Source organism: Chinchilla lanigera, unplaced genomic scaffold (assembly GCF_000276665.1).
Source record: "Chinchilla lanigera isolate Chin_1 unplaced genomic scaffold, ChiLan1.0 scaffold00148, whole genome shotgun sequence".
Classification (NCBI taxonomy): domain Eukaryota; kingdom Metazoa; phylum Chordata; class Mammalia; order Rodentia; family Chinchillidae; genus Chinchilla; species Chinchilla lanigera.
In genome coordinates this window covers 115142-140385 of record NW_004955549.1, presented here as the reverse complement: position 1 = coordinate 140385, position 25244 = coordinate 115142, and the positions used below count along the sequence as shown (strand labels likewise).

Here is a 25244-nt window from a genome sequence, read left to right as displayed (position 1 = left end):
AATATCATAGCCTGGGTAGCTTAAAGAAGAGATTTTTTTCTTTTTTTATTTCCTCAACACTTCTGGAGACAAGGAAATCCAAGATCAGTGTGCCAGCAGATTTGGCTTCTGGTAAAACTTGTCTTCCTGGCTTCTCACTGTGTGTATGTACACAAGTCTTTTTCTCAGTGCAAGAAACATCTCTGGTGTCTCTCCCCATAAGGGGTCATACACAGGGTTAATGTCCACCTGAGGTGCCCACTCGTGACCTCATCTAACTTTAATCACCTCCAAAGGCCTATCTGCAAATATAAACACTTTGGTAATTGTGGCTTCAATGTATGGACTCTGGGGCACACAATTTGTACATAGTGAGGAAATATAACAGTTGGTACTAGAGAGACAGATCGATCATTAAAATCATCTTGTCAAAGTCACACTCAAATTTTTGCCATTTTCACCACCTCTTATTATCTCCTGGGAAAACCTCAGCCCTGGTTAAGTCCAAGTCAGTCCTTTCTCTGGCTGTAGAAAGCCACAGAATCAGATTTACAAAATTAATTTTAACTTACACACCAAGTCCTAGGGAATCACGCCGCATGCTTTTATCGTCTGTTTCCTATCCTGCAAAACAAATACTTCCTACTTCCTTTTTTTTTGGTCAAATCATCAACACTTTCTTCTTTCTCACTCTCTGGCTTCCTGATTCATTGAGGAAAAAAAAAAATCCTCAGAAAAGAACTTGTAGTTCTTTTCAGCTCCTCACCCTGCCCCCAGTCCTACCCAACATCCAGCACTTGTTGGTATGAGTGATCGGTGCACCTTCCCCTCTAAGGCAGCCCTCTCCTCTTAGCCCGGGACCACAGCCCTCTACCCAGCCCACCGGAGACATCAGCTCAGCAGCTGCCTGTCCCCTCCTCACAGCATCAGTCTTTCTTCTTTACCAGGTTATTTCCGGCGCCCATCGTTTCCCCCACAGCCTCCTTTCATGGTTTTTCAATGGTAATGACTTCCCTCTCAAGCTGTGTCTTCATGTCTCAGCTCACCTTCACAGCAAACTGCCTTAACATCAGTAAAAATTCTCATCGGTTCTGGGTCCTCACCTGCCTCTATCTTTTTTATCACTCACACTACCTCTTAGTAATTCCCATACAACTAAAATTCACTCCTTTTGTGTATGTTGTTGTAAGTTTTGACATGGAGCCCCAATCATAATCACTATTGTAACTGAAGATTCCATCCAATTTCCTTTTTTTTTTGTTTGTTTGTTTTTTTTTCTGGTACCAGGAAACTCATGACCTTAAAACCCATGCCGCTGAGCTAAATCTCCAGCCCCTCCATCACATTTTCTTGTAATCATCTTCCCCACCCCCGACCTTGGCAGCCAGTGTGCTGTCTATAGGCTTATCTTTTCTGGGGTCCCATATCAGTGGAATCACACCACTGGTAGAGTCTGTCTCTCTAGTCTCCATTTCAATCCACTTTCATCCTTATGCTTCTAAAACCGTCACTGAAGAGTGGCTACAGTCTTTGCTGTGGTTTCAATGTGTTCCCCAAAGTTCGCTTATTGGAAGCTTGACCCAAAGTCATATCGTAGAACATTTGGAGGAGATCTTTGGCAGGTAATTAGGATTAGATTAGGTCATGGAATTAGTAGCTTCATAAGGAAAGGAAGACAGACCTAACCTTGCATACTTGCCCGGTCTTACCACCTAATTCCTTACCCCAGGTTATGATGCATCAAAAATGCCCTCACCAGATGCCAGGCACATGCTGGTACCATCTTCTTGAACCTCTCAGGCTCCAGAACCATAAGTTAAATAAACCTTTATTGCTTACAAATTACTCAGCCTCAAGTGTTTTACTATTATATACCAGGACAGTTCTCCCAGTGGTTAGATCTCACGCTTGAATCTCATCCCTCATCTTGCTTGCTTTACTAGCAGCAGTGGAAGCATCCATCTTCAGGAGCTGTCCCATTTCCTGGCTTCCAGAACTTCACACACATGTGAAGTCCATCACCAAGAGCTGCACCTTGATCTCCCGTGCTGGTTACTCTTTATCTTCCAAATGTCTCCATTTACGAGAGCACTGGGAGTTCTGCAACGACTCTTTTCTCCTCTCCACTTACATCCAGACTCATAGCTTTAATCTACATTTGATGGCACCAATATTTACATCTACATCTTAGACTGACTCTCCAACTGCAGACTAACATCCAGCTTAACCCCTTCCTTTCCTTCTTCCTTTCTTTCTTTCCTTCTCTTCCCCCTAACATTTCCAAAATTGGGGCCTTGATTTTACCCCTTCTACCCTTCGCATCACCTTTTTACAATCTTCTCATCTAAGTGCCAATTCCATTCTTCCAATTTTCAAGCACTGGAGTCAGCACTGACACGTCTTTCTTACATCAGTTCCAAGTCTATAGATTTCATCATCAAAATGTACCAATTCTTCTTCAAAAGTTTTAAACATCTATGTTAAAATGGCTATGATTTGAATGTGTTTTCTCCCCACTCATGTTGAAATCCCTCCCCAGTGTGATATTAGAAGGATATTAGGCCACTCAGGGTCAATTAGATTAGGAAGGAGAAACTCCCATAAATATGGTCAGTGCCTTCACAAAGGGAATCCCAGACACATTTCTTACCTCTTCCATGACATGAGGACATAGAAAAAAGTGTCATCTATGAACCAGAAAGCAGACACCAGATAGCTAGTTCCTTCATCTTGGACTTCACAGCCTCCAGAACTGTGTGAAATAAATCTCTGTGGGGTATAAGCTCCCCAGTCCATGGTATTTTGTCCTAGGAACCTGGATAAACTGATATATAAATCCTGTCCTAAATCTTCAAGTGCCCATTAAGTTTAATGGAACAGATCTGAAACATTCCATCCCATCCCAAGATACCCAAAGAATCTTTAAAGATCAAAAACTACGTGAATGAAAAACATTCAAATAAAAGCAATAAAATGATTACACAAGCAATAAAGCATAACTTGAAAGTAAATAAATTTACCTGGAGATGCAGTAAGAAGCAAGCACAGCTTACTGAATTTCCAGACAACAAAGAGGAGTCCTGCTGCAAAAGAATTTCCACAGCTCACTCTTCTTTTGAAATTGTTTTCTCCACTGATTTGTGAAATTTTGCTGGTGTTGCACTCAGAAGGCTCCTGAAAATACCCTTACAGAACAGAGCAACATCTTCAGGGCATGATAAAGGATAAAATTGCAGTAGAAACATTTGCAAATGGAGGATGCATTTAGCAGACCGAGGTATCTAAAAGATTCCAACCTGTCTCACTGATATAGCATGTTTGCTTCCTCCAAAGCAGAAGTGCAGTTCTAACTTTCCATATAAGATTCTCTGAAGTGCTGGGGCAAGGAAGCTGTGGTACAGATCTTTGTCTGAATATGTAATGTGCAATACTATGACTTGTAGCATGTTTAGTTTGTCTTTCAGTAGAAAAGGTATTATATCCCAAAAATGAAGCCAAGTTAAAAAAATAAGATATTTTTCAAGAGCATTCATGAGAAAATGTTGCAATGTGAACAGCAGCACTGAGCAGTAAGATTGAATGTCCAGAATCCAACTCTTTCTTATTCCCTCCACCTCCGACAGCATCTTCTTTCACTTGGACCGTTGCCACGGCCCCCAAGTCCATCTCTCCGATCTCTTCTCCACTGGTGGCTACAGCATATTTCTCTCTGCTCGGAACCTGTGTGGGGCCTCCTGCTATCTAGACATTACAGTGAGCGTCAAGCCCTACAGCATCTTGCTTCTGTCTTTTGTGTAATTTTTTCCTTTCTTATGCCACCTGGCCACATTAGTTTTCTTCTGCATCTCCAATGCATCAGGTGCCCTCCTACCTCAGGCCATTGACATCATTCTTACTGGTACATTCATCGCCTACATGTCTGTGAGGCTCATTCCTTCATCTCCTTCCACTCTTTAGTCTAATAATACCGTCTAAGACGTCACTGATCACCCCATGTAAAACTGGAATAACCCTCTCCCCAGTCCTCTCTGTGTCCCCTCCCTGCTTCATTTTCCGCTACCACATTTTTCACTTTCTAATATTTTATTCTATCTACAAGTTTTGTTTCTTGTCTTTCCCTTCCTACTACACTGTGAGCTCCTTAACTTTAGCATTTCCTTCCTGGCTGTTGCATGGCATCATACAGCTGCCTTCCCCACAAACAGCCTCACAGCTTAGTGCATTAAAAAGTAGATCATGAGCTGAATCCTCTCCAGGTCTTTGCCACCAGTTCCTAAGGAAATGTCTTGCTCAGTGTATGTCTTAGCCCCGTTCCTTCCTTACACCAAGTCATATTTCCCAGTATTTAACATAGATAAGTCATTCCACTTTAGATTCTGGTGTTTCCCTATTTCAATTTCTTTTGTGGTTTCCAGTGCTTTAGAGGAAATTGATAGAAACAGATGTGCTCTTCAATCTACTGGATTTAACAGGCAGTCATACTTCTGTTCTAAAAACATGCACATTAATTTTATTTACTTGTCCCCAAACAAATCAATCACTTTCTGGAAATTTTGATGATTATAATGTGACAACCCAGTGGATTTTTAAATTTCACTGTGCATCAGAATCTCCTAGAGAGCTTATTTAAACCGATTTCTGGAAACCTTCCACCGGACTTCTAACTCAGTAGTTCTGGATGTGGAACCCACCAATCTTCATTTCTAACACATTCTCAAGTGATGCTGAGTCTGCTAGTACACGGACCACACTTTTGAGTATCACTGCGATTATGAAGCATTTTCATTTTAGCAACATCTAGAGTTGTTTAAAAATAAAACTGGGGTAAAATATTATGAAATGTTCTAAGAATTAAACCTTGTGAGAATGATAGCAGACCTGTCTGCTATAGCTAAAATGAACATGTGCAGTATTTCAGATGGGGCTGATACCTTGGAAAGTTCCCTGACCCCTCCTAACTACCTCAAGGTCTGAGTCTGGTCTCAGCTCTGAGTTATCTAGTTCTGTGACCTACAACAGGGGACATCTACAGCTTTCCTGCCTGTAGAATGATGTTGTTGGGCCATATGTCTCCTTACAATTATAGGTATAAGTGTGTGCTTTCATGTGTGTTTTAAAGTCATTGTTGTTTTCACAAAGTACAATTTTTAAGTAAGAATTAATGTCAATCACAGATCAGAAAATGGATATAACATAAACTAACTGAATTTCTCAAAATGATTGCTCACTTTTTAGTGGTCCTCCACAGAGTCCTTCTGCTTCTATCCTCATAGTTGGGCATCAGAGGAGATGCGTGATAGTACAGAAAGGGGAACAAAGTGTCTGGGCTGTGTGTTCTTTGCTAGCTCCTCCTAACCTCAGCCTTAAGGGTATTTCATTCAGAACCTAGGTTCTGTTCTGTTCTAAAATCTCTTCCACAGAGATCCACACCAATCTCCTTGAGCGGTTCAAGTTTTGTACTTCTGGCTACCTTTCCTGCCCCCACAGGTCATCCTGGAACTGGTAGATTCCTCCGACGTCTCCTGGCTTCTTCAAGGAAAATTGTAGATGCCACTGAAAAGCCCCTTTTCGGCCCCAGCCAAAGCCAGTTTACCTCAACTGCTTTCTACTTCTGTGCATTTTGGACCCTCAGTTATTCTCTTTCTAGAATTTTAAAAAGAAATCATGCCAAGCTGTATCCCTTCACAGCTCCTTTCTCTACCTATGAGAGAGGTGTTCACACATTCCCCAAACTGAATGGAATTGCAGGGAGTCAGAGCCCACGCCACTCCAGAAGCCCCGGGCAGCATCTTCATCCTCAGCTTCTGGCTGCCTCGAAACCCCAGCATGGTTTTTCCATCCTGTTTGAAATAAACTCCCAAATTTTCTCTGCACTATGGCTAAAGGTAAATATAGCTCAGATACTTAGGCTTGTTTTTCTTTATATGTAAAGGGAAGTATGGGGAATTTAAAGTAAAGAAAACAAATCTCCCCCCATGAAAAGTAGGCTGTCAAGACTGTTATCTCTTTATGTACTTAAAATTAAAATCCAGCAGGAAACTCAAAATTGAGCAATGAATTCTTTGTTCTGGTTGGTAGCCACAATCTCCCAAAAGCAATGAATGGCATTGATTCATGGAGCAGAGGGAACTGCTAGGCAACGTAGTTTATGGGGAAGGAAAAATAGCATGTTTTAATATTTTTTGAAAATATTATCACTGCTGCAAACATAGGAAAGTGTACCTGAAGAGAGGGCGGCAAAATCCCAAAGAGACAGCAGTAGAAAATGTTAATTGTGGCTAATGCCAGTAAGGAGGCCACAGAACATAAAGAAAATATAAAATCTGGAGGAGATGAAGGTAATGGACGGAGATTATGAAAACTGGAATTCGGAATGGAATTTGTCCTCTTCTCCCCAAAAGATTAAATAACAAAAAATCTCAAAAGATCTCTTTCACCAAAAGTGTTGAGATAGCATAAAACACTTCTATGACTACAGTTTCAGGGGGAGGGCAGAAAATACTATTCTGTGAAAAGGATTCCTCAAGCAGCCTCCTGGAGTATTTAAGCAATAAGTGTCCTTGTGAAGATCAATAATTACAGAACTTCCAAGAGCTAAATTTCCAAGTTTAGAAAGAGCTTGAACAATATGCAAATCCAGGTAAGCTTTGGTTCCCTCGCTGAAGTACAGAAGTTATGAATGTCAGCTGCCATGCAATAGGAAGGCAGTATGGGAAACATTTCACTGTATCTAGTCTGTGTATTTCATGCTATTTTTTTGTTTGTTTTCCGAGTTTATGTTCAGTCTTTCAGTAAGAGCACATCTCAGTGCCCTTGGGGACACAGCAGCCTTCTCAAGAGAGTCAGAAGGCATATTTCCTGGTCTCAGCATAGCACCAGTGATGTGAGAGTGGTATTTTGCATTTAGAAACACTAAATTTTCTCATCTACCTTTGTGTCCTGAATGCCTATCCCAGTGTCCTTCAGATATCAAATACTACGTAAATGTTTTGTGAAAAGAAATCACATCATTTGGAAATGTGTATAATAAATAGCCTCTTGCCGGCTAAAGGAATATGCTGAGAATCTGAGCATTTGAAGAAATGTTAGGAGCCATCTGGAGAAATGCAGCATGGTAAGGGCCAACAGATCAGGAGACAGCTGTGACTGAGGGCACAGGCGTATTTACTATTCTCAAGAAGAAAGGCCATTCCCATGGCACGGCAGAGGGACTACACCAGCAAGCGCCAGGGTACTCAAGAGGCAATGGGGCTGGACAAGCATGGGCAAGAACCTTCCTGTGGTTTCCACAGGCAGGAATGGCAGAGGCAGGCTAATCATCCTCGGTGTTGGCTGATTTGCATGATTGCAGTGGGAACTGCAGGAAAAGGTCTCTCCCTAGCTTTCTGTTCCCTGACCTCGCGGTATTAGGGCAGGTGGTGAGTGAGAACCGAAGATAGAGGAGATAGTTGGCACTGTGGGAACTGCACTGGTTGATCTGCATATGAAAAGCATGCCCCCAAGCAAGTTGTTAGCTCTCTCTAGGAACCAGACAACCCCAGGAGACAGAATGCCCCGTGGGTTAGCAAGGCTCAGATGCTAAAGCATCAGATTATGAAAAGTAAAAAGACATGCTTAATATCCTCACCACACTAAGTTTCCTAAATCTTGTCTGTATTGAAAATTTAGCTTGGATTTTGTGGATTTATTTACCATCTCTTCTCTCCTGCACAATAAAGTAATTAGAAATAGGGTGACTCCACACGAAACGCGTAAGGATTCTGGGTTCCCAGTGCCATGAAAAATGTCTTTTGGATCATAATCTAGACAATCTTTTCTGATTATTTATCTAAAACTAAAAGCAGGAAATGATTCATTTGATTTCTGCCAATCCTGGAGTGCTGCCACTTTCTGCTCAGGAAGAGCTGGCTTCCCTTGGCAGTCCTCACTTGTAGGACGATGAATGAAGTTCTATGTTTGGTGCTAGCTAAAATTTTATAGGGTCTAAGAAAGCAATTTATACATGCTTCAGGAGGTCGCTATATTTTTCTCTTCTTTAGATAGCTCTTAGTCACAGCAGGGCACTCAGTATACATATATCACATCCAGAGTTCATTACACAGGAAGCCTGAAATTTTGCTTTGTGCATTGACAAACATGTCTTTGGCTTCGACAATCCTGATACAGGCTCAGAGTCCAGAAAATAGATATTAGCTGAATTCTAAACTCTCCCAGTTATTTTCACACCTCAGGAACCCATGATGCTCAATGGGATATTGTGAGAAAGAGAAATAGTCAGCCTAACAAAACATTTTCTCGGTTCCAAGAGTCAATGAGCGTATTCAAACTGGAGAGGCCAGTCCCAGCCCCTTATAAATCTCAGGGCGAGGCTGAATGGCCTTGCACTCTGGCCAGTCGACTAAGTTGTTCAGGGTCAAAGCTAACTCAAAGAACAGTGGCCGTGGGCCAAACCAACCACTTACTTTAAGTGATGAGCTCTCTAAACACTTGCGCCCCACCAAGCCTCATCCATATTACATTTTTTCTTGAGAATTTCTTAGTTTCTTTCTTTCTCTTTCTATTTTTTGAAATATCTGAGCCATGTACTATCATACTCAATCAAGCTTTAAGATACTGTCTAAATTATTTTGCTGATTGCCATCATGACGGAGGTCTTCCTTTCACAGCTGTGAATGCACCTTGCTACAAAAGCTCTATAAAAGTCAGAAAACGCAGGTTAAAGGACAAGTTCAGGCAAGTTGCTACACCTCTCTATAGCATTAGAAGCACAGCGTCTATCTGCTATTTAGAAGGATTATGCAAGAATGTGGGAAAAGGCTTATGATAATTTTTAATAAAAATATTATCTGGTGATATACATAGCTAATTATCTTAACTTAGGAGTGGGCTTCTAGAAGTCATCAAACCCGTATCATTTTTCTTCTTGATGCTCAGCCATGCTATACAAATGTCTTTTAGATATGTAATCAAAAATATAGTCTCCTATAGTCCCAGCACTCAGGAGGCTGAGGCAGGAGCATTGTTGGGAGTTCGAGACCAGCCTGGGCTACAAAGTGAGCTCAAGGCCAGCATGAACTGCATAGCCAGACCCTCTCTCAAAAAAAAAAAAAGACAAAAAAAGAAAATACAGTGAATGTGGTTGCCAAGTACCACCCAATGGAAAGGCAGGCTTATGAAAATATTACAGTGTGTCCTCATCCACCTTATTCACCAGATCTGGCACTGTGCAACTTGTAGGTCTTTCTCAACGTCAACATTACCATAAACCTAAGTCTTTTGAATCAATTCAGGACATTGAGGCAGCTGTGACAGTATAACTAAAGACTCTCATGAAAGAAGGTTTCCAGAACTGCTTCAGAAAAGTAGTGTGGCTGGAGCAAAGGAAGAGTATTGCGAGGTGGGTTAATGCCAAAGTGTCTTACTGAAATAGAAATTGTTAAATTTAAACACTCACTGAATCTTTGATCATATTTTTATTCCTGTTTTTCTTGAAGTTAATTATGACCATGTTATGAACTTAAGACATATGCTGCTAACTGCTACTAAATGCTAGACCACAGACTAGGAAAGGAAGATTTGTGGCTACTTTCAGGTCCACCTATAAAATGTTTTCTTCAATATCCTCAAGGCTTTTTCCCTCAGCCCCATACCATGGAAGTTCTAGGTTAAAGACAGCTGAGCACAAAACAACAACCCTGTGTTCTAAATACCGCAGGGAGGACAGGCACTCTCTAGTAAAAAACATGTACCCGAGGGAAAAATACAATTTCATTGTGTTAACCGATTTTGCAGGGGGTTGCTCTATTACAGAACACAGCAGCAGATTTTCAAATACATTCTTAAAAACACTCACAGAAGGATATGTTATCAGTTCATTTGGGTGATGCGATTGCAAAGATAGTTGTGTATCTTTTTTCCCTTTATGTTAAATTTTTCAGATCTCCAAGGATCATATACAGATTATATAATTTCAGAAAATATTTAAGAGGAAAAAAAATTAGGTGGGAAGCCATAAGCATAAAAGAAAATAATCTCCTAACCTGGCCATTGTCTAAGTACAAAATAATCTCTTACTATGGTCACTTCACATTCAATAACAAGAGCTATCTGTCTATCTCCTGTATGCCTAACACTGAGCCAGCTGGTGGGATAGTAAGATTAGTGAAAATTATTCCAGAAGCTTCCAAAGAATCCACAGGATACCCAGGACCATAACAGAGGTGATGAAGTGAGGTACTTGGGGAACGCATAGAAAGGGCACTCAGCTCAAACCAAAGCAATTTACAGAAGACTTTTGAGAAGGAGGGATGCTTATACTAAACTATAAACAGAGTAGAATGTGGGGGAAGGGATAAAAAGCAACTCAGCACCGAGAAACAGCACTCTCTGTGCAGGCACCAGATATATTTCCAACCTAAGACTCCAGCCAGAGTTTCAGACCCACCAGTTTATTTATTTTTGTTTCTGTGGTGCTTTATACAATGCCTGGTATATAGCAACTGTACAGCAAATATTTGTCAAATAAATAATTAAAAAGGGACATTTCTGCCAAGTGGTTATCCGGGCTCTCTCTTATAATAGTGGGCATCTTGTGAGGCAGCCCACTTCATCTCCAAGCAGCTCTGGCCACAGAAAAGCCTTTCTTGTACTAAGCTCACCCAACACCCAGTTGCAAATTTGCATAAGGGAACAGGATCAACTCATGGCAGAGTGGTGGGATGAACAGAGAGGAATAAGGGAGGTAGAGATGCAGAAGGAAGTGAGAACAACACACAGTGCTTTCACTTTACCATTTTTAAATGAGTAAGTTTGCTTTTCACATGTCTCTCCACAGGCTATTGAACTTGTGGGTGTGTGGATGTGTGCACATATGCGCACGAGTGTGCGTGTGCCCGGCACCCTCCCAGTTCCCAGTGGCGCTTTATCTCATCTACTCCCTTGCGTTGTCGGCTGTGCTCTGCTGCAGTGAGCAATCTCTGCCCCGTGACTGAGGAAATCAAAGAAGGTAAGGACCAAGTTGCTTCAGCAGATGAGGCAGGATCTGAGACCAGGTTTTCCCCACTATGCCATGTGCTATTGAAGAGCCTTTTCTCCCCTGGAGGTTAGCACTAATCCTTGGAAAAATCTGGACAGAAATCCCTGCCTTCCTAAGTCCTGCCCCATTCATCAGCTGAGTGGGCTGTCTCTGGCACGTCTTCCTCTGGCTTGTTTAATGTAGCAGTTCCATGCTTTAACTCAAATTAAAGCAGCGACAGAACTTAGGCGTGACAGCAAGGTGAGCTGGAGGCCATCTGGAAAGGAGTATAGCGAAGGGCTCTGGGTGCAAGATTATTGTTTCCTGAAAAGTGATTATTACCAAGAGCAGTGAGGCAGGCCTCGGTGTTGGCCAGGTCAAGGGGGCTGTCTGCTTGAGTTTTCCGAGTATCTACCCCAAAGCACCTCCAATTCATTTGTCCAACACCTGCTTCTCAAGGACCAGAACAAGGGGCTGGCTAGTCAAGTGCTCATGATGTAAGGCCAAGAGATTAGCAGGGTGAAGATTCTAGCCAGTGATTACGTCCTGGGACCTTGCTTTCTTGGTCCATAACTAAAGTACTAAAGGGGCACCTCCACATGTCCTCTGCTGTCCCCCAATGTACTTTACACTGGGGCAGAAGAGCACACCCCACCTCACTGCCTTGCAGTGTTCAGAAACAGGAGGCTGTCGAAACATTCAGAAGAAACTCAGCTCTAGCGTGTACTGCAGACCCTGTCAGCACTTTTCCCACTGAGTGAAGAAAGAGCAAAGTGCCTGAGAAGGCACAACCCAGATCCAGACACAGTAATGGGGACTCATTCAGAATCACAGGATGCCGGGCGTGGTGGCACATGTCTGTAATCCCAGCCCTCGGGAGGCTGAGGCAGGAGGATCGTTCTGAGTTGAAGACCAGCCTGGCTTACAAAGTGAGCTCAAGGCCAGCCTGAACTGCATAGCCAGACCCTGTCTCAAAAAGACAAACAGAATCATAGTATCCACCCTATTTGCAAAGTGTCCCCAAGGACTCCCATCCCCTCTGTTTAATTTTGATCTATAGTTCATATGGTAGACAGAGCAAGTGTTATATCTGCTATATAAATGAGATGGAGAAATTAAACAGCATAATTTTTAACTTATATGACTGTACTTTTACATTGTGTATGGCTTGAACTGCGCCCCTACAAAATAACAGGTGTTGGCCTGACCTCCAGTACTCCAAAATGTGACTTTATTTGGAAATAAGTAACCTCAAGTACAACTGCTTAAGATTAGGTCCTAAGAAATACAGTGTTGCCTAATCTAGCATGGCTGGGATGCTTATAAAGTGAGGGACAGGAGGAGAGAAGAGATAGAGATGCAGAGAGAAGATGACTGTGTGAAGGTAGATGCGTGATGCTGTCACCAGTGAGAGTGTGCCTGGGGCCACTGGAAGCTGAGGGACACACAGGACTCCCCCTCCGGCTTCAGAGAGAGTGTGGCCCTGAAGCCTTTTCTTGGGCTCCATCTCCAGAACTCAGGGAATACACATCTGCTCTTTTAAACCAGTCTGTGGCTCCAATAGTCTCAGGACCTAATAAGCATCATGGCTTTTATCTTTGTATACTTTCTAAACAACCTCCACTATGATGTCACAACTACTTTGACAAAAGAAGAATTTTTACATGCTTACTTTGCAGATAAAAACAAAACATCTCAGGCACTTGATATTACTTATGAGTTAGGCAGTGCTCTTAGCCCATTCCAAGAGCTATAATAAAATATTTTAAGTAGGTTATTTGTAAACAGCAGAAATTTATTCCTCACATTTCCAGAGCCTGGAAAGTTCAAGATCAAGTTTAAGCATAGTTGGGTACCTGGCAATGGCCCCATGACCCACCCATGGTGGATTTTTGCTGGGTCCTGAGTTGCTGGAAGGGATACCCAGGTTCCCCTAGGCCTCTTTGATAAGGTCATTAATCCCAAGCATGAGGGCTCCACCCTCGGTATCTAATCGTCTCCTCAAGGCCCAGCTCCCAGTACTGTTGCATTGGAGATTAAGGTCCAATCAATGTTTAGGGGAGGAGAGATAAAACAGTTAAACCTAGCAAAGCAAATTCCCTTGGATGGCATTTCTACAGTGCACAGCTGTACTTTGAAGGCGAAAAAACTGTACCATGTCACACAGAAGCCGTGTTTTATACACAGTCATCCCTCCATGTCTCCAAAGAATTGGCTTCAGAATCCCCAAGGCCATCAAAACCCATGGAGTTTCAAATCCCTTATGTACAATTGCATACTATCTACATATAACCGGTACACATCCTCCTGTAAATTTTAAATACTCTCTAGATGACTTACAACACCTAATACAAAGTAAACACTATGTGAATAGTTTTCTTCCTGTATTGCTCAGGGAATGATTATATGAAAAATAAGTCTGTACTTGCTCAGTTCCCATCCAGTTTCTTTTTGAAATATTTTCTGTCCACAGTTGATTGATTCTGCGGATGTGGAAACCACAGATACAGAGAAGTATAACTTTTCAATGACATTGTTCTCTGGTTTGAGTGCATGCATAACTGTGTGCTTAAGTGTATATAAACCATAGATGCCTATAGCATGGTTTGCGCACATCCTGCTTTAAAACGTTCTTATCTCTACACACCTCTGCTTTTGTCCCAAGAGAGTACAACTATATAAGGATGTTGTTTCTGCCCCGATAAGGCAAAGGCAGCTTATGAAGGCAGAGCCTCTTTTGAACCTTCAAGGCACATATGCTGACTCCATGTAGTCCGGGCCCGGGGGACACACTGGTTTCCATAAAAGAAACCCCAGCAGGAGGCTGTGGATCTGGGGCCTGGTCACTGCGCCCTGGGAAGGACACAGCAGCAGTCGATTCTGACTGGGGCAGGCTGCGTACAGAAGGCCTCTCTGCTCCCTGGGCACCTTGCTGCATGCAGGGTGCACCCATGCCAGGCCTACTTGTCCAGTGTGGATTGGGCAGTAGGCCACCAGCTGACATGCTCAACTAAGAATTTCATTGTGCCCAGATCCTACAAAGTCTGTTACCATGCTAAATGGAGAAATCAGCCTCAGGCAGCAGGAAGATCCCCTTTTCTGGGGGTGGGGAAGGTGAGCACAGCACCTGGGGGAGAAGCAGGCACCTGTTGGCCACGATAAAAGCTAAAGCATGGAGTTGGTGATAACCAAGGTTTCAGACTTGAGTGAATAAACGAGCGTGCTACTTCACAGAAAAAAGCTTCAGATGTCTATCACTCTGCAAGCAAATGAATTTTTGTGTTGTCAACCCTGCCAGTTCTTCAAGTAGCCAATTTTTCTACTTGCAAAGATATTTTTAAATAATGAGTCAAAACACGTACAGGCTTCCTCTCACTCATCTATGGGGTGTTCATAAATATCCTGTTGGTTTTGGTGACAGGTTGATGGATCCCGCATCTCTTGGGACTGAGCCCCCCTTTTCTATCTGTCACACCTTCTGTGCACCCCACAGCTCAGGAGGCTGAAGGGTGAGGTCATCCCTTTCTGCCCTAAGCACAGCTCAGCCACAGACCTCCTCCTGCGAAGTGCCCAGCGTCCCCTGTGCCCTGCTCTGCCCGGTGGCCCCCTCTATGAGATCACTAAGCTGCCTTCTGTCTGCACTCTGTGAATTATTATTCCCTTTGCGGTGATTTGCAGGAGTGGAAGACATTCATGGACACAGGGGGATTCTCACTTCAAACAAAGCATATTTTCCATCAATTAGAAATGGAAAGAAAAAGAAGGCGAGTGCGTGTGAGAGAGTCTGATGGCAGAGACTCAAGGCGCATGGCGACAGCCCCCACCCAGGGGATGAGTCCTGAGCACTGAGCTCAGGAGCTGAACAGCCTCCAGCAGGTCCGCTGTGGGCAGCCCCTGAGTCTTCGCTAAAGTCTCCTCTGCCCCACACCACGGAGGGAGGGGTCCCTCAGGAGAGACCATCAGGGTGGGTGTGCACTGGGCGAATAGCAATCCTATTACACAAGGCCTTGAAATGTGATCAGGACTCAGGCTCCCAAGTCACACCTCTGATTTGGGCACCTGTTCAGACTCCTCTAAGGTCCCCTTTGCTCCCTACTTCAGATTCAGCCAGAGAATCAAGATTCTCTTACTGCTGGGTTTGGTGCTGGGAGGCTGAGACACAAGGTCACATTCTGTCACCTCCCAAGGGCACCAGTAGTGTTAGAGCTGCCTTAGGAAGGAATCTTGGATGGTAACTGAACTCTGCTGACAGAGGACCAGGAAATTGCTCAGGCCTGCAACAGCTCTAGAGTCCTTCTGCTAGCAGCACTGGCTGTCTTTCTTCCTTACCAGTGGTGCCTTCGAGTCCCAGAGGAACTTGGAAGAAGCTCTTTGTTTTATGTTTCAGAAAATTGAAGCGAGGAGAGGGTCTGTGAAGGGCCAAAGTCACCAGCTAGTAACTGTGGAAGCAAAGTTTCAGATTCAGGTTCATCTGATTCCACCTGCAAGCTCTCTCTAGTAGAACGGAGCCTCTGAGTGTTCGCTCCTTAAAGGAGTATAATAACATGTTTTCCACTGGACAGTAACAGATTATAAAAATTCAGTCACGCCGGGGATATAGCTCAGTGGCATAAGCACCTGCCTGGCAAGTGCAAGGTCCTGAGTTCGATTCCTGGTATCAAAATAAATAAATAAATAAAAATTCAGTCACACATAACTCACCACCTTTATCTATTTTCAGTTGAGATTTCTCATCAGATCTCTTTCTAAAGGCGTTTGAACAATATGACACGGACATGTGCTTAATAAAAATGAATGACTCATCCTTGTAGAATGAGTAGATTAACTCAGAATTGTCCCAAAACATAACAATATACAAGAAGAGTGTGGCTAAGATATAGGAACTGAGAACACTTGCTACTGTGTGCGGGTGAGATGCCGCCCTCAAGTCAGGGACTGAGAGCTTAGAGGCTTCTCAGCCACCACAGAAAAGAGGTTCCTGGACTAGGTCAGGCCCCGCCCCAGGACCTGCTCTTATCCAATCAGCGGCCTCGGCTGAGTCTATAGGCCTCAAGGAGAAAATACCAAAAGGACCATCCCACCTCCAGAATCCTGATGGGATGAACTCAGGCCTTTGTGACTAAACCTCAACTCTGCTACTGCTTAGGTTTCTCCACTGCACTTCCTCAAACTTCCCGGGAACCCATCGCATACAACGCACAAGTCTCATTTCTCGTTGTGGAGGAGACTCTGACCCTACTCACGTGGGTGCAATTGTATTCTATTTAAAATTAGAAGATCTTTTAGTGCTCTGTATAAGTAGAATTTAAAACAACATAGGGCTAGAGCTGTTGTTCAGGGGTAAATACTTGCCTAGGACGGGCAAGTCCCTGTGTTCTACCCCCAGCAGGGAAATAAATACAATGTGCAGTGATTCATGTCAAGGAAAATGTAGTCAAGTAGTTTACTTAATGTATGAATCTCTCTCTATATTATCTCACTACATATAATAGATTTTTCTTTAAATTATATGTTATACCCTTCAAATATGTATTCTAATTTGTTATCTAAAAGAGTTTTTAAATAGAAATAAACACCATGAACTGGAATGTATCTTGTTAAATTCAGTGATAACTCCTGAGAAAAGAATTGCTTTTGGGTCCCTCTTAGCTTACCTGCCCTGGTCACCATATAACACCTACATAGGGAAGAGCGTAAATAAACTGTGTTCCACTGCACGTGTCCCACACCACTGTGACAGTTCAACACCCAGGAAGGGAGTAGGCCGGGAAAAGCATTCCTGTTCCTATGAAGACCAAACAGAGATATCTGACCTAAGTAAGACCACATCTCATAAACTTAAATGACAGCCAACAGATATCAGTCGTTGACATGCGATTGATATATTTTAGACTTAAGAAGCATTTTAATAGTACTGGTTAAATTATAGGGTGGATCACAGCACAGGACTGGTAGCCACAGATCAGAGGATATCTGATGGCAGAGTTTGCCCTTGGCATGAAACCCCCTTACCCTGTCACTATCCACACCCTATTTATCATCCTGTGCTTTCCAGACTGCAAAAAGTATGGTGTCATAGCTAGATAAAGGTAAGTGTCCCTGACTGCTTTTTTTCTTATATCTGCTCTTTTCTCCTTTAGAATTAGAAGCTATGATTGCTGCTAAGCACAAGGCCAAGCATTTTCTACCACACCTTGTAACTAATTACAACCACATGCCCCAGCTTTAACCAGTGCAGTGCACACACTTTGCTAGAAGTGTCCCCAGAGTGAAGAGTTAACCAGGCTTTGCCCTCTGTCTCTATTGTTAGAGTGAGGAAATAGTGCCTGAGGCCCTTGTCACATCTTGGGCAGTAAAACAGCTTCTGAAAGAACAAGGAAAGGCAGCACATAGGGGTCCTGGTGCCTGATCGTCACAGCGTCACAAGCCCTGCACCTGATACAGTGTTTTCCTAGACAAGAAAAGCTTGTCTGTCATTTTTTTTAAATAGGGATAAGTTAATCTTTTTTATTTTAAAGAGAGTAGTAAAAAAAAAAAAGAGCAAAATGTCAACATCACAGAAAACAAAGCAAGAGCATAAAAATGATACAGGATTTCAAACAAAATGATAAGTACAAACACTATGTTTAGGAAAGTTGAGGTTATACGGTGCATGTCAATGCATCTATTCATAATAAAAATAATCAAAAATCCCAGCCCTTCCAGAGTGGGCCACACTGAGAGGTGACATTGTTTTAAAGACTTTCAAAGAGGAAGTGATGGCAAATAATGCACTCTGCAAGTTCCTTAGTCAGCACAAAGTATACTTTCTTTCCCAATGGTGAACTCATCAAAATCTGAGAAGATTATCACATCGTTCCATGAAGGAAGATTTGTTTGTATCTCGATATATGGAGGGTGGTAATGTAAAAATTAATAAAACAACTTGTGTTACCTTGACCCATTGCTTATTATTTTACAGACCAATTTTTCATACCAGATGACAAAATGTCGAGAATATTGCTAGATAGCAAGGTTTTGTGCATGATGAATGTTTAGGAAATGTTTTCAAATTAATGAAAGTTCTGATTATATTGTATATTTTACTACTTTAAGTAAATCAGTATTTCATTAATAAATGTTCAGGTCAAAGGAGAAAGCTATTTAGTCAGGTGGTAAAAAGCATTATCCATTTGTTAGGAGAAAAACAATAACTCTAAATTTTAGCAAAATCGTACTACCTTGCATAACTAGCCTGGTAAGTCCAATTAAAAGGCTCCAAAGGCAATGTCTCTGACATGATAAAAATCAAATGCTAAATTTGTTTATATTAAGAAAATATTCAGAAAATTGGAAAGAGAAACTAGAAAAGATTTAGTGATAAAATATATTTTAAAAATCAGCCACCCAACCAATCAAACAAGTGAATAAAACAAAAATTCTACAATGGAGGGAAAATATTTATAATATGTCATGGGCCTTAGCTATTACAAATAGTGAATTATGTTTTACCTAAAAATTATGGTACAATTACATGTTACGAAGTAGTCAAGATTCAAGCATTTTGACCAAGAAGAGTGGCCCATTATGGGTGAGGAATGCACCTGCTGAGTGGGACTGCAGGGGAGCTGAGACTTCCTCTTCCTGCAGAGGACTCCGTCAGTGAAGCCTGAATCCCACAAGTCCAGAGCAGTGGAACAAATATATCCCCATATATGGAGGGGAATGCCCAAAGGAACAACAAAAACAATAAAAAGTTTAGCTCTGAGAGTGGGTCCAGCGTACACAGAGAGGAACTGCATCTTGTCCTTTTGAGCTCATTCTATCTTTGAACAATGCTGTTCACATTATCTCAATAAAAAATTAATTTAGTTTTCAGCCAAAGCATGACTAAGAACAGCAGTTTAAGAGAAAACTAAGGGCATTGCTCCAGATGCTATAAGAAAGTAATTAGGGCTTTTATGTTTGGTAGAGCCAAGGAGAGCTGAAGTCAACCAGATTACTCAGAGAATTCAAGTCACTTTCTCCTCCTGATCTTTCACTGTACAAAAAGTCTTGCCTCTACAGAGGCAAATGTTTGTATACCCAAGCAAAACTTTCACCAAGAAGCATAAATACTCTGCAACAGTTGAAAGAAACATTCACAGTTCATAATTACTCCAGATTGAAAGCCTGGACTAAACTAAACAATGAGGGAGAATGCTAAAGGATCAGTGCAAACAACTCATTATTCTACAAAATGGTGTTTTCCTTTGTAATTTGTTTTAAATTTATTGTTTTACTAAAATATGTGGGTGCTAATGTTACAGTATCTGTGCTTAGCTCCCTTAATAAACTATTTTACCTTTTATGTAAAGAGCACATTCACATGTGGAAGCACGTAATTCTCCCTTCATCATGGGTAAATCCTCCCAGGGGTTCATCTTACAAAACAATAACTAGGGGCCCAGCTGAGACAAAATATTTACCTAAATTTCACTGAAACATCCACTAAAAATATGTTTCCTTCTAAGAAGTGGACTAGCAAATAAAAACCTAGGATGAAATTAAAAACATTATCTACACCAAATTGCCCTGGTAGATGCCAGAAGGTGGTTAATTGATTTACAGGAAATAATTTCACTGGGAGAATATTTCCACTTTAATGAAAGCACTTTAGGTGAAGTAGTAGGCACAGAAGCCAGGGTGCAGAATGCTACAGAACAACTCTGAACCGAAGAGTTATGGAGTGGAAATGTAGATAATTATTGATGAAACTGGACTACAGTAGGACAAGCAAAATGATGTCGGAGTAGGAAGATTTGGGGTGAACATAGCTGGGAACTTTTTTCCTATTTTTGTTCTAAGATGAATTTTCCTCCACATTCATTTGGAAGTTCATAAACATGATTTCAAAAAGGGGGAAAGTCTCCATATGTAGGAAAAGGAAAAGAGAAGTAAAGAGGAAAGAGACATGGAAGGAGGGAGGGCCTAACCGAGTACTGAGCACTTACAAACCCTGTGTTTTAGATGAGGAAGCTAAATTTGACAGAGAAAAGCTAGTGGCAGAAACACGCTTCAAGGTCAAGTCAGCTTGGGCTCCTAGTAGGCCATGCTCATGAGTCCCAGGTCTTTATACCTGAAGGATAAAATCACTGAGGACTTCTACTCAGGTCTGTCAGAAATGGAATGTAGAAAAAAGGTACTGTATCAGTCAGTGTTTTACTAGAGAAACAGATATAACGCAAGATATACAAATGCAGAAGAATTTACAAGACTGGCTTGCAGTGGCCACACACAGAGTTGGATGAGGAAGTATGCAGAGGGCGTCTGCACACTGCAGACCAAAGGATTCAGTCCAAAGTCTGGAGCTCTCTGCAGTGTCCCAGGCGAGCCCATGGCAGGAAGCCAATGGGTTTGCAATGGAAGGCTGAAGAGTCTACACCAGAAGTGTATACCAGAAGTCTGACGGATCTATACCAGAAGCTAAAGAGTCTGCGCTGGAAACCGGGAGATGATGTCCAAGGTGTAATCAAAGATTGGAGCTCCTCTGAAGAAATAAAAGTTGATCCGTCCTTCCCCATTTCCCCTTTATACTATCCAGGGGAGGAGCTGCCCTAGGGTGGGTCTTCCACACCCCAGGGTGTGGAATTGCTGAGCCAGTTTAGTTAAGCACCTCTTAATTAAACTTCTCAAGTTGACACCATCAACCACCACAGATACCCATAACCTCTGTCATTTACCCATCTAAACCATTTCTAAGAAGCTAACTTTGGGTGAGGGATGATTTAGGTCTGATGGAGCATAAGTGCATTCAAAGATGTGCAAAGCGGCAGTCACCTATGCAGAACAATGCTCTTGCTGGCCCCCCAACACTGCATATCTTCACAGTCAGAATGCCCACAAACACTTACTTAGCATAGCACAGCCCCACGGTATTTGTCACATTCCTGCAACAGAGGAAAAATCTGCACAGACAAAAACTATTAACACATCCAGCAGACTCATTTACTTGTACATTTCTGAGCAGTTTCTTGGCCCCTGCTGAAGGTACCCCTGAGACATCTCAACCAACACAATGAAAAGTGAAACTACACACCTCAGATTTGTTAAACCAGGCTAGCACATGCACAAGGAAATATCGCCCCAAATAGCATTGCCATTAGCAAACAATATAATATTTATTGAGCACTCTACTGCCTGGAATACCCTCTTGTAACCAGTAAAGATTAGGAGTTAAAGGCCATAGGAAACATGAGTTTTCCTTTTGCAAATACAGGCAGGGAGTTCTTTATAGTTTTCCCTGTGCACTTGGAGAGGGATCATTTCCACATCATCTCAAAACCATGTCATTCTACCCCCAGGGCCCACAAGAGAGTCATTCTGACTCTATTACCCTCCAAGTCTTCCTCTAGCCTACACACAACTCCCCCGTTAGGAAGTGGAAGCAACTGGAAGCAAGGGAGGCTGAGGTTCCTTGAGGATGTGTATAGGCACAGCCCACAAGTCCTACAGAGATAGTACCTGGTTCTGCCTGGCACTGCGAGGCTTATAACTCTTGGTGGGGTTAGGAACGCATGATTGGGTCCACAAGTGGACAGAGAGGGTGCCACTGAGAATGGAGGGGAGGGGAATGCAGGGATGGATCACTAAAATCAAAATCAGTAGATTTGGTTCTGACCAAGCCAGCTTAAAAAAATCAAAGCACTGGAACTTACTATGTGAGTCCTTGCTGTGTGAGTATAAAGGCAGGCCACTTACATGCGGCACGCTCCCCTTCCTGGAGGCTTTCAATCAATGACTAAGGAGAGCTGGTATGAGAACACCCCGGCTCCTTCATGCTTCGTGTGGGATAAATTTGAGGTGTTGTGGTATTCTGTTCTATTGTTTCAAATAGCAGCTGTTTAGATGTCCACAGCCTCTCTTGAGCTTCCACTTTGTACATCCAGCATGCCACGGGAACCTCCACCTGGACATCTACAGGCACTTCAGACTTCACTTCTAAAATGAGATTCACACGTGTCTTCCTTTCTTAATGCTTCCCGTCTTAATGACTGGGTGCACCATTCACCCACCCACCGGAACCAGAAATTCAGCATTCATTCTTCCCTCTCCCTGTTTCTTGACCACTGTGATCACCCACTCGTCTTTAAATGTTGCAGACCTTACCTCCTAAGCTGTCTCTAGATTGATCCCCTCTCTCCCCATCCTCATTGTCAGGGGTATGGGCTTTACTACCTGCATTACCACCCCACACTCCTAGTTTCTTTGATGCTTGAAATTTTTCTCACTCCTGTCTACCTCCAACCTATCTTTTCTCTTGTGTTTCTCACTGGGTCAGGGCTTCCTCCTTCCTTACAGAACTAACATCTTACCTTCTTTGCCATTAGGCAATCTCTGTAAACTGGCTTCCAAAGCTCTTCACCATCCACTAGTCAAAGTCTGAATGGCCCATAGCATGGGTGGCTCTTGCTTCAGGCCCACATAGCATTTAGTGGTCATAATGCTATGACCATTTATGTGGTCATAGCAACCTGACCACAACTGTGCAAGAGGAGGGACTGTGATATGCTTATTCTAAAATGTACAACACTGACCCCAGTATACCCAGTACATTGTAGGGAGCCAATAAATAATTCTTGAGTGGATATAAGCTTTGTCGAGCCATGCTATGAAAGTATAACCATGGCATGTTAGTGGCACTGGGCTCCAGTCCACAGGCCACACAAGCCAGTGGCATGATCCAGGCTCTGTTCCCGGCTGTCATCCTGGTGGTAGTACGGAGAAAGAAACTCTCTCAGTGGTGTCCTATTATTGTTTTTCCTATTATTTTTCTATTATTGTTTTTCCATTGTGATTTTGATCACAATGTGTAATTGTGTATATTTTCACTCACTGTTTTTTTGTTTGTTTGTTTGTTTTGTTTTGTTTTTTCTCCGGTACCGGGAACCGAACTCACGACCTTGCGCTTGCCAGGCAGGCGCTTTTGCTGCTGAGCTAAATCCCCAGCCCTTCACTCATTGTTTTTTAACACACTTTCCACAAATGGCCAGAATCTTCTAGACCCATGCACAGAATGTCTCCTGAGACTTCCAGGGAAGACTTCTGTGTTGAAGGAGAAGGGCTCTGAAGTCACTGAGGCTCTATCTTGACCGTGGATGGTAAAGGCATTCATCATGCCCTGCCACATATTTTTAAATGCATTAAAAATAACAATATGAATGGATTGGAGGGTATAAAAGAAGATGATTAGATGCCTGGACTTGTTATGAATCAAATAGGACAAAAAGTTAATAATAGAATTCATGAAGGATGATCTAAAAATGCAGAGGATATATGGACAGTATCCAAATAAATTTTTTAATTATTACAATAAGAGATATATTTCTACTAATCCCCCTCAAAATAGCCTCAATTTAAACACACTTACGGGGGCTGGGGACTTAGCTCAGCGGCACAGTGCTTGCCTGGCCAGCATGAGGTCGCAAGTTCAATTCCCGGTACCGGAAAATAAATAAATAAATAAACACATGTATTCCATCACTCTTGCCGTTCATGTTCTGATGCAATTCTAGAAGCCCTCTTTAATGAGTATGCTTGTGAGAGGCGATCCGCAAATACAGTGAGTGGTGCTGCCTAGCTCCATCTGACAGAAACAGACTCATAAAAACATTACAGAGTGAACCAGATGTGGTGGCACGAGCCTGTCATCCCAGCACTCAGGGAGACTGAGTCAAGAGTATCGCCGTGAGTTCAAAGTCAGCCTGGGCTACAATAGTGAGTCCAAGGATAGCCTGAACTGCATAGAAAGACCCTGTCTCAAAACAAAACATTACAGAGTGGTCTTTTCAATCAGATTTCACATCTTGTGATTTTTGGCTCTTCCTCAAAATCAAAGTGATCATGCAAGGTAAAAGTTTTGGATAAATTTAAGACATTGAGGCAGCCAGGACAGAGCAACTAATAACACGCCATGAGAGAGGACTTGCAGCACTGTTTCACAAAGTGGCAGGAAGGATGGGATAGGTGTTCCAAGTGAGGAGGAATATTCTGAGTGGGATTAAAGACACTGCATCTCTTACTATAATAAATATATTTTTTAAAAAACTAGAGATTCACCATGTAATATCACATTTCAGGCTTTTGGCTAAGATCAAGTGTAGATTTGCCATGTATTTTGATCATACCTTATAGATGGTAAATATATTGTTGCTCACTGTAAAATCCTTGGTACTTTTCTATATGTCTGCAAATTTTTATAGTAAATGTTGAGGAGAATAGAAAGCATTCATGACAAATACTGACATCTCTGAAATGGAAACAAACGCTGACCAGGAACAGGATCGGAGTTTGATTCATGTTCTGTTCTCTTCTTTGTCTCAGTGTCCACTTCTGCGACAGTGCACAGCCCCAGCCACCAGCCCAGTGAGGATGACCTCCAACAGTCCCACGTTACTCTGCTTCAAACCCAAATGTTCAGGGAATCAAAACAGGCTCTTTCCAATCACATCAGCAGTGAAGAGGTTACTGTGTGTATGAAGCAGGGCAAAGAGCTTGTCCCTGTTGAATCCTTTTGTTATTCTTGAAAAAGGAAGTTGAACTTCCCCACCTGCAAATGAAACTAGAAACCTCTTCTCCCACAACCCCTAAAGGACTGGGGGGAAAAAAGATGGCTTTTGATTAAGCAAACTTTTTTTTTTTTCAAGTATAAAATATCTTTCTCTCCTTTCCTAGCTACTTGGCAAGAACATCAACTTTCTCTAAAAATGCCGAAAAGTTATGTGGGGAAACTTTAAGATTGCTCATTAAGAGGAAAATCACATAGTGGTAAAAAGAGGTTGTTCTGTGTTGTTTTCCAATCTTCTTGATATTTTGGATTTTAAGAGTTTTCTTCCAAAAATACTCCCTAGGTCAACGTACCTATTTTCCACGTCCTCAACTATGGGGACTTCTCATAACTTTGCAAAGAGAAGGCAGTTGTTTGTCTGGCCCAAGGTGTACACTGACTCTTTCATGGAAATACATCTTTCTACTCCTGTGGCCAGCTACCTTGCCGTTATTGCCACATGTTTGTTCAAGTGGTGAGGAAATATTAAATATCATGCATTCTCAGCAGAGAGGGGACAGTAATTATCAACAGATGGCAGCAGTGGGGGACTGAGAGGGCAGAAGAGTCCTCCCTGTGGGGGGCTGGTCCTGAGCCCAGGCCACGCAGTGGTTTCATCCTGGGTAGATTGAGGGGCTGACTACCGGTCCCTCACCCCACTTTTCACATTGTCTTAACCTTTCCAAG

The 25244-nt window shown here is 42.4% G+C and overlaps 1 long non-coding RNA gene across 2 annotated transcripts in view; it reads right to left on the bottom strand.

Annotated features, from left to right (window-relative positions):
• LOC102008990 overlaps positions 1 to 22413 on the bottom strand; it is a 55749-nt gene extending 33336 nt beyond the window's left edge. For both annotated transcript variants that reach the window (XR_001232252.1, XR_264912.1), the window contains exons 1-2: positions 22327 to 22413; positions 3000 to 3164 (exon numbers count right to left, since the gene is read on the bottom strand). This is a non-coding gene — a long non-coding RNA (uncharacterized LOC102008990). The remainder of the gene's footprint in view (positions 1 to 2999; positions 3165 to 22326) is intronic.
• Positions 22414 to 25244: the final 2831 nt, after the last annotated feature.